Here is a 13,060-nt window from a genome sequence, read left to right as displayed (position 1 = left end):
TCAAGCGAAATACATTTAAATGCTAAGGGTTTTCATGCCAGATTGACATCATTTACATTGTCATACTTGCCGGATTAATATGAATAAATGATATGTTCCATGGAGAACACAGAATGATCAAGCTATTGAGTAACATAATATCAGAGACCATTGACAGCCATTTTGGTATAGTATAGCAGCAGGTATAGGAACTTGTCATCTTTCATGTTCAACAACACACCAATCACATGTGACAATAGGAAACAAAGCAGGTCAAAAGCGAGCTTACTGTAAATCCAGGAAGGTCTTTCCACATCACTATAAATGGAAAGATAGCATCTCTGGGTGGGCTCAAATCACCAACTTTTAAACCAACGGCCTAAGGCGCTAACCAATTGCGCCACAGAGACTTGTGATTATATTGACCCTCAGCAGGCCAAAGTCTCATGGAAGCTCACTACAAGTCAGGAAGTTTCACATCGCTACAATCTGAAAAATGTCATCCATGGGTGGTGTCGAAGCACCAATCTTTAGATAGATTGTCAAACACACTAACTGATTGCACTAGAGAGGCTTGTGTTGGCATTGACTCTCAGCAGGACAAAGTAACAGGGAATCTCACTACAGGTCCAGGATGTCACATCCGCATCATGGAGCATAACAAACTGAAAACTCACGTCCCTGGGTGGGCTCGAACCACCAACCTTTAGATTAACAGTCTAACGCCCTAACCAATTGCGCCACAGAGACTTGTTGTGTGTCTGACCTTAACACTTGATCGCTGGCCATCCGTGATCTCATCCAACTGTACATGGAGTTTACGAAACAACAACACTTTGTTCCAATGGTTGTATCAACGTGCATGGAAAGTGCCGCAACATTTTCAAGGAAGTAGCCCTGTAGTTTTCTAACGTTTTTAGCTTTTTGAATGGCTTTAAAAGGGAAAAATGTAGCACAATGTTCGTCAGCACAACATTATATAAAAAGGCATCTGGCAGGAGTAAATTCAGCCACAATCACAAATATAATTTGATAAATATATATATTAAACAACTGCGTTTTCACGAATTTAATATATGATCGCCAAGCCCATTCAAAATAATTAGGGGACTGACCCCGGAAGAATGATGTAATGGCGAGTCACTTTCATGGAGTATAGGCACACATATTCACACAAACACACACATACTGGACCAACATTGTCCTTCAAGCGAAATACATTTAAATGCTAAGGGTTTTCATGCCAGATTGACATCATTTACATTGTCATACTTGCCGGATTAATATGAATAAATGATATGTTCCATGGAGAACACAGAATGATCAAGCTATTGAGTAACATAATATCAGAGACCATTGACAGCCATTTTGGTATAGTATAGCAGCAGGTATAGGAACTTGTCATCTTTCATGTTCAACAACACACCAATCACATGTGACAATAGGAAACAAAGCAGGTCAAAAGCGAGCTTTCTGTAAATCCAGGAAGGTCTTTCCACATCACTATAAATGGAAAGATAGCATCTCTGGGTGGGCTCAAATCACCAACCTTTAAACCAACGGCCTAAGGCGCTAACCAATTGCGCCACAGAGACTTATAATTATATTGACCCTCAGCAGGCCAAAGTCTCATGGAAGCTCACTACAAGTCAGGAAGTTTCACATCGCTACAATCTGAAAAATGTCATCCATGGGTGGTGTCGAAGCACCAATCTTTAGATAGATTGTCAAACACACTAACTGATTGCACTAGAGAGGCTTGTGTTGGCATTGACTCTCAGCAGGACAAAGTAACAGGGAATCTCATTACAGGTCCAGGATGTCACATCCGCATCATGGAGCACAACAAACTGAAAACTCACGTCCCTGGGTGGGCTCGAACCACCAACCTTTAGATTAACAGTCTAACGCGCTAACCAATTGCGCCACAGAGACTTGTCGTGTGTCTGACCCTGACACTTGATCGCTGGCAATCCGTGATCTCATCCAACTGTACATGGAGTTTACGAAACAACAACACTTTGTTCCAATGGTTGTGTCAACGTGCATCGAAAGTGCCGCAACATTTTCAAGGAAGTAGCCCTGTAGTTTTCTAACGTTTGTTAGCTTTTTGAATGGCTTTAAAAGGGCAAAAATGTAGCACAATGTTCGTCAGCGCAACATTACATAAAAAGGCATCTGGCAGGTGTAAATTCAGCCACAATCACAAATATAATTTGATAAATATATATATTAAACAACTGCGTTTTCACGAATGTAATATATGATCGCCAAGCCCATTCAAAATAATTAGGGGACTGACCCCGGAAGAATGATGTAATGGCGAGTCACTTTCATGGAGTATAGGCACACATATTCACACAAACACACACATACTGGACCAACATTGTCCTTCAAGCGAAATACATTTAAATGCTAAGGGTTTTCATGCCAGATTGACATCATTTACATTGTCATACTTGCCGGATTAATATGAATAAATGATATGTTCCATGGAGAACACAGAATGATCAAGCTATTGAGTAACATAATATCAGAGACCATTGACAGCCATTTTGGTATAGTATAGCAGCAGGTATAGGAACTTGTCATCTTTCATGTTCAACAACACACCAATCACATGTGACAATAGGAAACAAAGCAGGTCAAAAGCGAGCTTATTGTAAATCCAGGAAGGTCTTTCCACATCACTATAAATGGAAAGATAGCATCTCTGGGTGGGCTCAAATCACCAACCTTTAAACCAACGGCCTAAGGCGCTAACCAATTGCGCCACAGAGACATGTGATTATATTGACCCTCAGCAGGCCAAAGTCTCATGGAAGCTCACTACAAGTCAGGAAGTTTCACTTCGCTACAATCTGAAAAATGTCATCCATGGGTGGTGTCGAAGCACCAATCTTTAGATAGATTGTCAAACACACTAACTGATTGCACTAGAGAGGCTTGTGTTGGCATTGACTCTCAGCAGGACAAAGTAACAGGGAATCTCATTACTGGTCCAGGATGTCACATCCGCATCATGGAGCACAACAAACTGAAAACTCACGTCCCTGGGTGGGCTCGAACCACCAACCTTTAGATTAACAGTCTAACGCGTTAACCAATTGCGCCACAGAGACTTGTTGTGTGTCTGACCCTAACACTTGATCGCTGGCCATCCGTGATCTCATCCAACTGTACATGGAGTTTACGAAACAACAACACTTTGTTCCAATGGTTGTGTCAACGTGCATCGAAAGTGCCGCAACATTTTCAAGGAAGTAGCCCTGTAGTTTTCTAACGTCTGTTAGCTTTTTGAATGGCTTTAAAAGGGCAAAAATGTAGCACAATGTTCGTCAGCGCAACATTATATAAAAAGGCATCTGGCAGGAGTAAATTCAGCCACAATCACAAATATAATTTGATAAATATATATATTAAACAACTGCGTTTTCACGAATGTAATATATGATCGCCAAGCCCATTCAAAATAATTAGGGGACTGACCCCGGAAGAATGATGTAATGGCGAGTCACTTTCATGGAGTATAGGCACACATATTCACACAAACACACACATACTGGACCAACATTGTCCTTCAAGCGAAATACATTTAAATGCTAAGGGTTTTCATGCCAGATTGACATCATTTACATTGTCATAATTGCCGGATTAATATGAATAAATGATATGTTCCATGGAGAACACAGAATGATCAAGCTATTGAGTAACATAATATCAGTGACCATTGACAGCCATTTTGGTATAGTATAACAGCAGGTATAGGAACTTGTCATCTTTCATGTTCAACAACACACCAATCACATGTGACAATAGGAAACAAAGCAGGTCAAAAGCGAGCTTACTGTAAATCCAGGAAGGTCTTTCCACATCACTATAAATGGAAAGATAGCATCTCTGGGTGGGCTCAAATCACCAACCTTTAAACCAACAGCCTAAGGCGCTAACCAATTGCGCCACAGAGACTTGTGATTATATTGACCCTCAGCAGGCCAAAGTCTCATGGAAGCTCACTACAAGTCAGGAAGTTTCACATCGCTACAATCTGAAAAATGTCATCCATGGGTCGTGTCGAAGCACCAATCTTTAGATAGATTGTCAAACACACTAACTGATTGCACTAGAGAGGCTTGTGTTGGCATTGACTCTCAGCAGGACAAAGTAACAGGGAATCTCATTACAGGTCCAGGATGTCACATCCGCATCATGGAGCATAACAAACTGAAAACTCACGTCCCTGGGTGGGCTCGAACCACCAACCTTTAGATTAACAGTCTAACGCGCTAACCAATTGCGCCACAGAGACTTGTTGTGTGTCTGACCCTAACACTTGATCGCTGGCCATCCGTGATCTCATCCAACTGTACATGGAGTTTACGAAACAACAACACTTTGTTCCAATGGTTGTATCAACGTGCATGGAAAGTGCCGCAACATTTTCAAGGAAGTAGCCCTGTAGTTTTCTAACGTTTGTTAGCTTTTTGAATGGCTTTAAAAGGGCAAAAATGTAGCACAATGTTCGTCAGCGCAACATTATATAAAAAGGCATCTGGCAGGAGTAAATTCAGCCACGATTACAAATATAATTTGATAAATATATATATTAAACAACTGCGTTTTCACGAATGTAATATATGATCGCCAAGCCCATTCAAAATAATTAGGGGACTGACCCCGGAAGAATGATGTAATGGCGAGTCACTTTCATGGAGTATAGGCACACATATTCACACAAACACACACATACTGGACCAACATTGTCCTTCAAGCGAAATACATTGAAATGCTAAGGGTTTTCATGCCAGATTGACATCATTTACATTGTCATACTTGCCGGATTAATATGAATAAATGATATGTTCCATGGAGAACACAGAATGATCAAGCTATTGAGTAACATAATATCAGTGACCATTGACAGCCATTTTGGTATAGTATAGCAGCAGGTATAGGAACTTGTCATCTTTCATGTTCAACAACACACCAATCACATGTGACAATAGGAAACAAAGCAGGTCAAAAGCGAGCTTACTGTAAATCCAGGAAGGTCTTTCCACATCACTATAAATGGAAAGATAGCATCTCTGGGTGGGCTCAAATCACCAACTTTTAAACCAACGGCCTAAGGCGCTAACCAATTGCGCCACAGAGACTTGTGATTATATTGACCCTCAGCAGGCCAAAGTCTCATGGAAGCTCACTACAAGTCAGGAAGTTTCACATCGCTACAATCTGAAAAATGTCATCCATGGGTGGTGTCGAAGCACCAATCTTTAGATAGATTGTCAAACACACTAACTGATTGCACTAGAGAGGCTTGTGTTGGCATTGACTCTCAGCAGGACAAAGTAACAGGGAATCTCATTACAGGTCCAGGATGTCACATCCGCATCATGGAGCATAACAAACTGAAAACTCACGTCCCTGGGTGGGCTCGAACCACCAACCTTTAGATTAACAGTCTAACGCGCTAACCAATTGCGCCACAGAGACTTGTTGTGTGTCTGACCCTAACACTTGATCGCTGGCCATCCGTGATCTCATCCAACTGTACATGGAGTTTACGAAACAACAACACTTTGTTCCAATGGTTGTATCAACGTGCATGGAAAGTGCCGCAACATTTTCAAGGAAGTAGCCCTGTAGTTTTCTAACGTTTGTTAGCTTTTTGAATGGCTTTAAAAGGGCAAAAATGTAGCACAATGTTCGTCAGCGCAACATTATATAAAAAGGCATCTGGCAGGAGTAAATTCAGCCACGATTACAAATATAATTTGATAAATATATATATTAAACAACTGCGTTTTCACGAATGTAATATATGATCGCCAAGCCCATTCAAAATAATTAGGGGACTGACCCCGGAAGAATGATGTAATGGCGAGTCACTTTCATGGAGTATAGGCACACATATTCACACAAACACACACATACTGGACCAACATTGTCCTTCAAGCGAAATACATTGAAATGCTAAGGGTTTTCATGCCAGATTGACATCATTTACATTGTCATACTTGCCGGATTAATATGAATAAATGATATGTTCCATGGAGAACACAGAATGATCAAGCTATTGAGTAACATAATATCAGAGACCATTGACAGCCATTTTGGTATAGTATAGCAGCAGGTATAGGAACTTGTCATCTTTCATGTTCAACAACACACCAATCACATGTGACAATAGGAAACAAAGCAGGTCAAAAGCGAGCTTACTGTAAATCCAGGAAGGTCTTTCCACATCACTATAAATGGAAAGATAGCATCTCTGGGTGGGCTCAAATCACCAACCTTTAAACCAACAGCCTAAGGCGCTAACCAATTGCGCCACAGAGACTTGTGATTATATTGACCCTCAGCAGGCCAAAGTCTCATGGAAGCTCACTACAAGTCAGGAAGTTTCACATCGCTACAATCTGAAAAATGTCATCCATGGGTGGTGTCGAAGCACCAATCTTTAGATAGACTGTCAAACACACTAACTGATTGCACTAGAGAGGCTTGTGTTGGCATTGACTCTCAGCAGGACAAAGTAACAGGGAATCTCATTACAGGTCCAGGATGTCACATCCGCATCATGGAGCATAACAAACTGAAAACTCACGTCCCTGGGTGGGCTCGAACCACCAACCTTTAGATTAACAGTCTAACGCGCTAACCAATTGCGCCACAGAGACTTGTTAATTCTCTGACCCTAACACTTGATCGCTGGCCATCCGTGATCTCATCCAACTGTACATGGAGTTTACGAAACAACAACACTTTGTTCCAATGGTTGTATCAACGTGCATGGAAAGTGTCGCAACATTTTCAAGGAAGTAGCCCTGTAGTTTTCTAACGTTTGTTAGCTTTTTGAATGGCTTTAAAAGGGCAAAAATGTAGCACAATGTTCGTCAGCGCAACATTATATAAAAAGGCATCTGGCAGGAGTAAATTCAGCCACAATCACAAATATAATTTGATAAATATATATATTAAACAACTGCGTTTTCACGAATGTAATATATGATCGCCAAGCCCATTCAAAATAATTAGGGGACTGACCCCGGAAGAATGATGTAATGGCGAGTCACTTTCATGGAGTATAGGCACACATATTCACACAAACACACACATACTGGACCAACATTGTCCTTCAAGCGAAATACATTTAAATGCTAAGGGTTTTCATGCCAGATTGACATCATTTACATTGTCATAATTGCCGGATTAATATGAATAAATGATATGTTCCATGGAGAACACAGAATGATCAAGCTATTGAGTAACATAATATCAGTGACCATTGACAGCCATTTTGGTATAGTATAACAGCAGGTATAGGAACTTGTCATCTTTCATGTTCAACAACACACCAATCACATGTGACAATAGGAAACAAAGCAGGTCAAAAGCGAGCTTACTGTAAATCCAGGAAGGTCTTTCCACATCACTATAAATGGAAAGATAGCATCTCTGGGTGGGCTCAAATCACCAACCTTTAAACCAACAGCCTAAGGCGCTAACCAATTGCGCCACAGAGACTTGTGATTATATTGACCCTCAGCAGGCCAAAGTCTCATGGAAGCTCACTACAAGTCAGGAAGTTTCACATCGCTACAATCTGAAAAATGTCATCCATGGGTGGTGTCGAAGCACCAATCTTTAGATAGATTGTCAAACACACTAACTGATTGCACTAGAGAGGCTTGTGTTGGCATTGACTCTCAGCAGGACAAAGTAACAGGGAATCTCATTACAGGTCCAGGATGTCACATCCGCATCATGGAGCATAACAAACTGAAAACTCACGTCCCTGGGTGGGCTCGAACCACCAACCTTTAGATTAACAGTCTAACGCGCTAACCAATTGCGCCACAGAGACTTGTTGTGTGTCTGACCCTAACACTTGATCGCTGGCCATCCGTGATCTCATCCAACTGTACATGGAGTTTACGAAACAACAACACTTTGTTCCAATGGTTGTATCAACGTGCATGGAAAGTGCCGCAACATTTTCAAGGAAGTAGCCCTGTAGTTTTCTAACGTTAGTTAGCTTTTTGAATGGCTTTAAAAGGGCAAAAATGTAGCACAATGTTCGTCAGCGCAACATTATATAAAAAGGCATCTGGCAGGAGTAAATTCAGCCACAATCACAAATATAATTTGATAAATATATATATATTAAACAACTGCGTTTTCACGAATGTAATATATGATCGCCAAGCCCATTCAAAATAATTAGGGGACTGACCCCGGAAGAATGATGTAATGGCGAGTCACTTTCATGGAGTATAGGCACACATATTCACACAAACACACACATACTGGACCAACATTGTCCTTCAAGCGAAATACATTTAAATGCTAAGGGTTTTCATGCCAGATTGACATCATTTACATTGTCATACTTGCCGGATTAATATGAATAAATGATATGTTCCATGGAGAACACAGAATGATCAAGCTATTGAGTAACATAATATCAGTGACCATTGACAGCCATTTTGGTATAGTATAACAGCAGGTATAGGAACTTGTCATCTTTCATGTTCAACAACACACCAATCACATGTGACAATAGGAAACAAAGCAGGTCAAAAGCGAGCTTACTGTAAATCCAGGAAGGTCTTTCCACATCACTATAAATGGAAAGATAGCATCTCTGGGTGGGCTCAAATCACCAACCTTTAAACCAACAGCCTAAGGCGCTAACCAATTGCGCCACAGAGACTTGTGATTATATTGACACTCAGCAGTCCAAAGTCTCATGGAAGCTCACTACAAGTCAGGAAGTTTCACATCGCTACAATCTGAAAAATGTCATCCATGGGTGGTGTCGAAGCACCAATCTTTAGATAGATTGTCAAACACACTAACTGATTGCACTAGAGAGGCTTGTGTTGGCATTGACTCTCAGCAGGACAAAGTAACAGGGAATCTCATTACAGGTCCAGGATGTCACATCCGCATCATGGAGCATAACAAACTGAAAACTCACGTCCCTGGGTGGGCTCGAACCACCAACCTTTAGATTAACAGTCTAACGCGCTAACCAATTGCGCCACAGAGACTTGTTGTGTGTCTGACCCTAACACTTGATCGCTGGCCATCCGTGATCTCATCCAACTGTACATGGAGTTTACGAAACAACAACACTTTGTTCCAATGGTTGTATCAACGTGCATGGAAAGTGTCACAACATTTTCAAGGAAGTAGCCCTGTAGTTTTCTAACGTTTGTTAGCTTTTTGAATGGCTTTAAAAGGGCAAAAATGTAGCACAATGTTCGTCAGCGCAACATTATATAAAAAGGCATCTGGCAGGAGTAAATTCAGCCACAATCACAAATATAATTTGATAAATATATATATTAAACAACTGCGTTTTCACGAATGTAATATATGATCGCCAAGCCCATTCAAAATAATTAGGGGACTGACCCCGGAAGAATGATGTAATGGCGAGTCACTTTCATGGAGTATAGGCACACATATTCACACAAACACACACATACTGGACCAACATTGTCCTTCAAGCGAAATACATTGAAATGCTAAGGGTTTTCATGCCAGATTGACATCATTTACATTGTCATACTTGCCGGATTAATATGAATAAATGATATGTTCCATGGAGAACACAGAATGATCAAGCTATTGAGTAACATAATATCAGTGACCATTGACAGCCATTTTGGTATAGTATAGCAGCAGGTATAGGAACTTGTCATCTTTCATGTTCAACAACACACCAATCACATGTGACAATAGGAAACAAAGCAGGTCAAAAGCGAGCTTACTGTAAATCCAGGAAGGTCTTTCCACATCACTATAAATGGAAAGATAGCATCTCTGGGTGGGCTCAAATCACCAACCTTTAAACCAACGGCCTAAGGCGCTAACCAATTGAGCCACAGAGACTTGTGATTATATTGACCCTCAGCAGGCCAAAGTCTCATGGCAGCTCACTACAAGTCAGGAAGTTTCACATCGCTACAATCTGAAAAATGTCATCCATGGGTCGTGTCGAAGCACCAATCTTTAGATAGATTGTCAAACACACTAACTGATTGCACTAGAGAGGCTTGTGTTGGCATTGACTCTCAGCAGGACAAAGTAACAGGGAATCTCATTACAGGTCCAGGATGTCACATCCGCATCATGGAGCATAACAAACTGAAAACTCACGTCCCTGGGTGGGCTCGAACCACCAAACTTTCGATTAACAGTCTAACACGGTAACCAATTGCGCCACAGAGACTTGTTGTGTGTCTGACCCTAACACTTGATCGCTGGCCATCCGTGATCTCATCCAACTGTACATGGAGTTTACGAAACAACAACACTTTGTTCCAATGGTTGTATCAACGTGCATGGAAAGTGTCGCAACATTTTCAAGGAAGTAGCCCTGTAGTTTTCTAACGTTTGTTAGCTTTTTGAATGGCTTTAAAAGGGCAAAAATGTAGCACAATGTTCGTCAGCGCAACATTATATAAAAAGGCATCTGGCAGGAGTAAATTCAGCCACAATCACAAATATAATTTGATAAATATATATATTAAACAACTGCGTTTTCACGAATGTAATATATGATCGCCAAGCCCATTCAAAATAATTAGGGGACTGACCCCGGAAGAATGATGTAATGGCGAGTCACTTTCATGGAGTATAGGCACACATATTCACACAAACACACACATACTGGACCAACATTGTCCTTCAAGCGAAATACATTTAAATGCTAAGGGTTTTCATGCCAGATTGACATCATTTACATTGTCATACTTGCCGGATTAATATGAATAAATGATATGTTCCATGGAGAACACAGAATGATCAAGCTATTGAGTAACATAATATCAGTGACCATTGACAGCCATTTTGGTATAGTATAGCAGCAGGTATAGGAACTTGTCATCTTTCATGTTCAACAACACACCAATCACATGTGACAATAGGAAACAAAGCAGGTCAAAAGCGAGCTTACTGTAAATCCAGGAAGGTCTTTCCACATCACTATAAATGGAAAGATAACATCTCTGGGTGGGCTCAAATCACCAACTTTTAAACCAACGGCCTAAGGCGCTAACCAATTGCGCCACAGAGACTTGTGATTATATTGACCCTCAGCAGGCCAAAGTCTCATGGAAGCTCACTACAAGTCAGGAAGTTTCACATCGCTACAATCTGAAAAATGTCATCCATGGGTCGTGTCGAAGCACCAATCTTTAGATAGATTGTCAAACACACTAACTGATTGCACTAGAGAGGCTTGTGTTGGCATTGACTCTCAGCAGGACAAAGTAACAGGGAATCTCATTACAGGTCCAGGATGTCACATCCGCATCATGGAGCACAACAAACTGAAAACTCACGTCCCTGGGTGGGCTCAAACCACCAACCTTTAGATTAACAGTCTAACGCGCTAACCAATTGCGCCACAGAGACTTGTTGTGTGTCTGACCCTGACACTTGATCGCTGGCAATCCGTGATCTCATCCAACTGTACATGGAGTTTACGAAACAACAACACTTTGTTCCAATGGTTGTGTCAACGTGCATCGAAAGTGCCGCAACATTTTCAAGGAAGTAGCCCTGTAGTTTTCTAACGTTTGTTAGCTTTTTGAATGGCTTTAAAAGGGCAAAAATGTAGCACAATGTTCGTCAGCGCAACATTATATAAAAAGGCATCTGGCAGGAGTAAATTCAGCCACAATCACAAATATAATTTGATAAATATATATATTAAACAACTGCGTTTTCACGAATGTAATATATGATCGCCAAGCCCATTCAAAATAATTAGGGGACTGACCCCGGAAGAATGATGTAATGGCGAGTCACTTTCATGGAGTATAGGCACACATATTCACACAAACACACACATACTGGACCAACATTGTCCTTCAAGCGAAATACATTTAAATGCTAAGGGTTTTCATGCCAGATTGACATCATTTACATTGTCATACTTGCCGGATTAATATGAATAAATGATATGTTCCATGGAGAACACAGAATGATCAAGCTATTGAGTAACATAATATCAGTGACCATTGACAGCCATTTTGGTATAGTATAACAGCAGGTATAGGAACTTGTCATCTTTCATGTTCAACAACACACCAATCACATGTGACAATAGGAAACAAAGCAGGTCAAAAGCGAGCTTACTGTAAATCCAGGAAGGTCTTTCCACATCACTATAAATGGAAAGATAGCATCTCTGGGTGGGCTCAAATCACCAACCTTTAAACCAACAGCCTAAGGCGCTAACCAATTGCGCCACAGAGACTTGTGATTATATTGACCCTCAGCAGGCCAAAGTCTCATGGAAGCTCACTACAAGTCAGGAAGTTTCACATCGCTACAATCTGAAAAATGTCATCCATGGGTGGTGTCGAAGCACCAATCTTTAGATAGATTGTCAAACACACTAACTGATTGCACTAGAGAGGCTTGTGTTGGCATTGACTCTCAGCAGGACAAAGTAACAGGGAATCTCATTACAGGGCCAGGATGTCACATCCGCATCATGGAGCATAACAAACTGAAAACTCACGTCCCTGGGTGGGCTCGAACCACCAACCTTTAGATTAACAGTCTAACGCGCTAACCAATTGCGCCACAGAGACTTGTTGTGTGTCTGACCCTAACACTTGATCGCTGGCCATCCGTGATCTCATCCAACTGTACATGGAGTTTACGAAACAACAACACTTTGTTCCAATGGTTGTATCAACGTGCATGGAAAGTGCCACAACATTTTCAAGGAAGTAGCCCTGTAGTTTTCTAACGTTTGTTAGCTTTTTGAATGGCTTTAAAAGGGCAAAAATGTAGCACAATGTTCGTCAGCGCAACATTATATAAAAAGGCATCTGGCAGGAGTAAATTCAGCCACAATCACAAATATAATTTGATAAATATATATATTAAACAACTGCGTTTTCACGAATGTAATATATGATCGCCAAGCCCATTCAAAATAATTAGGGGACTGACCCCGGAAGAATGATGTAATGGCGAGTCACTTTCATGGAGTATAGGCACACATATTCACACAAACACACACATACTGGACCAACATTGTCCTTCA

The 13,060-nt window shown here is 41.0% G+C and overlaps 10 non-coding genes across 10 annotated transcripts; all 10 read right to left on the bottom strand.

The window, feature by feature from the left end:
* Positions 1-655: 655 nt before the first annotated feature.
* On the bottom strand, positions 656-729 carry trnan-guu (transfer RNA asparagine (anticodon GUU)). Its single transcript has one exon. It is a non-coding gene; the product is annotated as a tRNA-Asn (tRNA).
* Positions 730-1,840: 1,111 nt separating this feature from the next.
* On the bottom strand, positions 1,841-1,914 carry trnan-guu (transfer RNA asparagine (anticodon GUU)). Its single transcript has one exon. It is a non-coding gene; the product is annotated as a tRNA-Asn (tRNA).
* Positions 1,915-3,027: 1,113 nt separating this feature from the next.
* On the bottom strand, positions 3,028-3,101 carry trnan-guu (transfer RNA asparagine (anticodon GUU)). The gene has a single exon. It is a non-coding gene; the product is annotated as a tRNA-Asn (tRNA).
* Positions 3,102-4,214: 1,113 nt separating this feature from the next.
* On the bottom strand, positions 4,215-4,288 carry trnan-guu (transfer RNA asparagine (anticodon GUU)). The gene has a single exon. It is a non-coding gene; the product is annotated as a tRNA-Asn (tRNA).
* Positions 4,289-5,401: 1,113 nt separating this feature from the next.
* trnan-guu (transfer RNA asparagine (anticodon GUU)) lies at positions 5,402-5,475 on the bottom strand. Its single transcript has one exon. It is a non-coding gene; the product is annotated as a tRNA-Asn (tRNA).
* A 1,113-nt stretch (positions 5,476-6,588) lies between these two features.
* trnan-guu (transfer RNA asparagine (anticodon GUU)) lies at positions 6,589-6,662 on the bottom strand. Its single transcript has one exon. It is a non-coding gene; the product is annotated as a tRNA-Asn (tRNA).
* A 1,113-nt stretch (positions 6,663-7,775) lies between these two features.
* On the bottom strand, positions 7,776-7,849 carry trnan-guu (transfer RNA asparagine (anticodon GUU)). Its single transcript has one exon. It is a non-coding gene; the product is annotated as a tRNA-Asn (tRNA).
* A 1,115-nt stretch (positions 7,850-8,964) lies between these two features.
* trnan-guu (transfer RNA asparagine (anticodon GUU)) lies at positions 8,965-9,038 on the bottom strand. The gene has a single exon. It is a non-coding gene; the product is annotated as a tRNA-Asn (tRNA).
* A 2,300-nt stretch (positions 9,039-11,338) lies between these two features.
* trnan-guu (transfer RNA asparagine (anticodon GUU)) lies at positions 11,339-11,412 on the bottom strand. Its single transcript has one exon. It is a non-coding gene; the product is annotated as a tRNA-Asn (tRNA).
* A 1,113-nt stretch (positions 11,413-12,525) lies between these two features.
* On the bottom strand, positions 12,526-12,599 carry trnan-guu (transfer RNA asparagine (anticodon GUU)). The gene has a single exon. It is a non-coding gene; the product is annotated as a tRNA-Asn (tRNA).
* Between the last annotated feature and the right edge of the window lie 461 nt (positions 12,600-13,060).

Source organism: Salmo salar, chromosome 07 (genome assembly GCF_965601325.2).
Source record: "Salmo salar chromosome 07, fSalSal1, whole genome shotgun sequence".
Lineage (NCBI taxonomy): Eukaryota > Metazoa > Chordata > Actinopteri > Salmoniformes > Salmonidae > Salmo > Salmo salar.
This window is presented reverse-complemented; position numbering and strand designations above follow the sequence as displayed.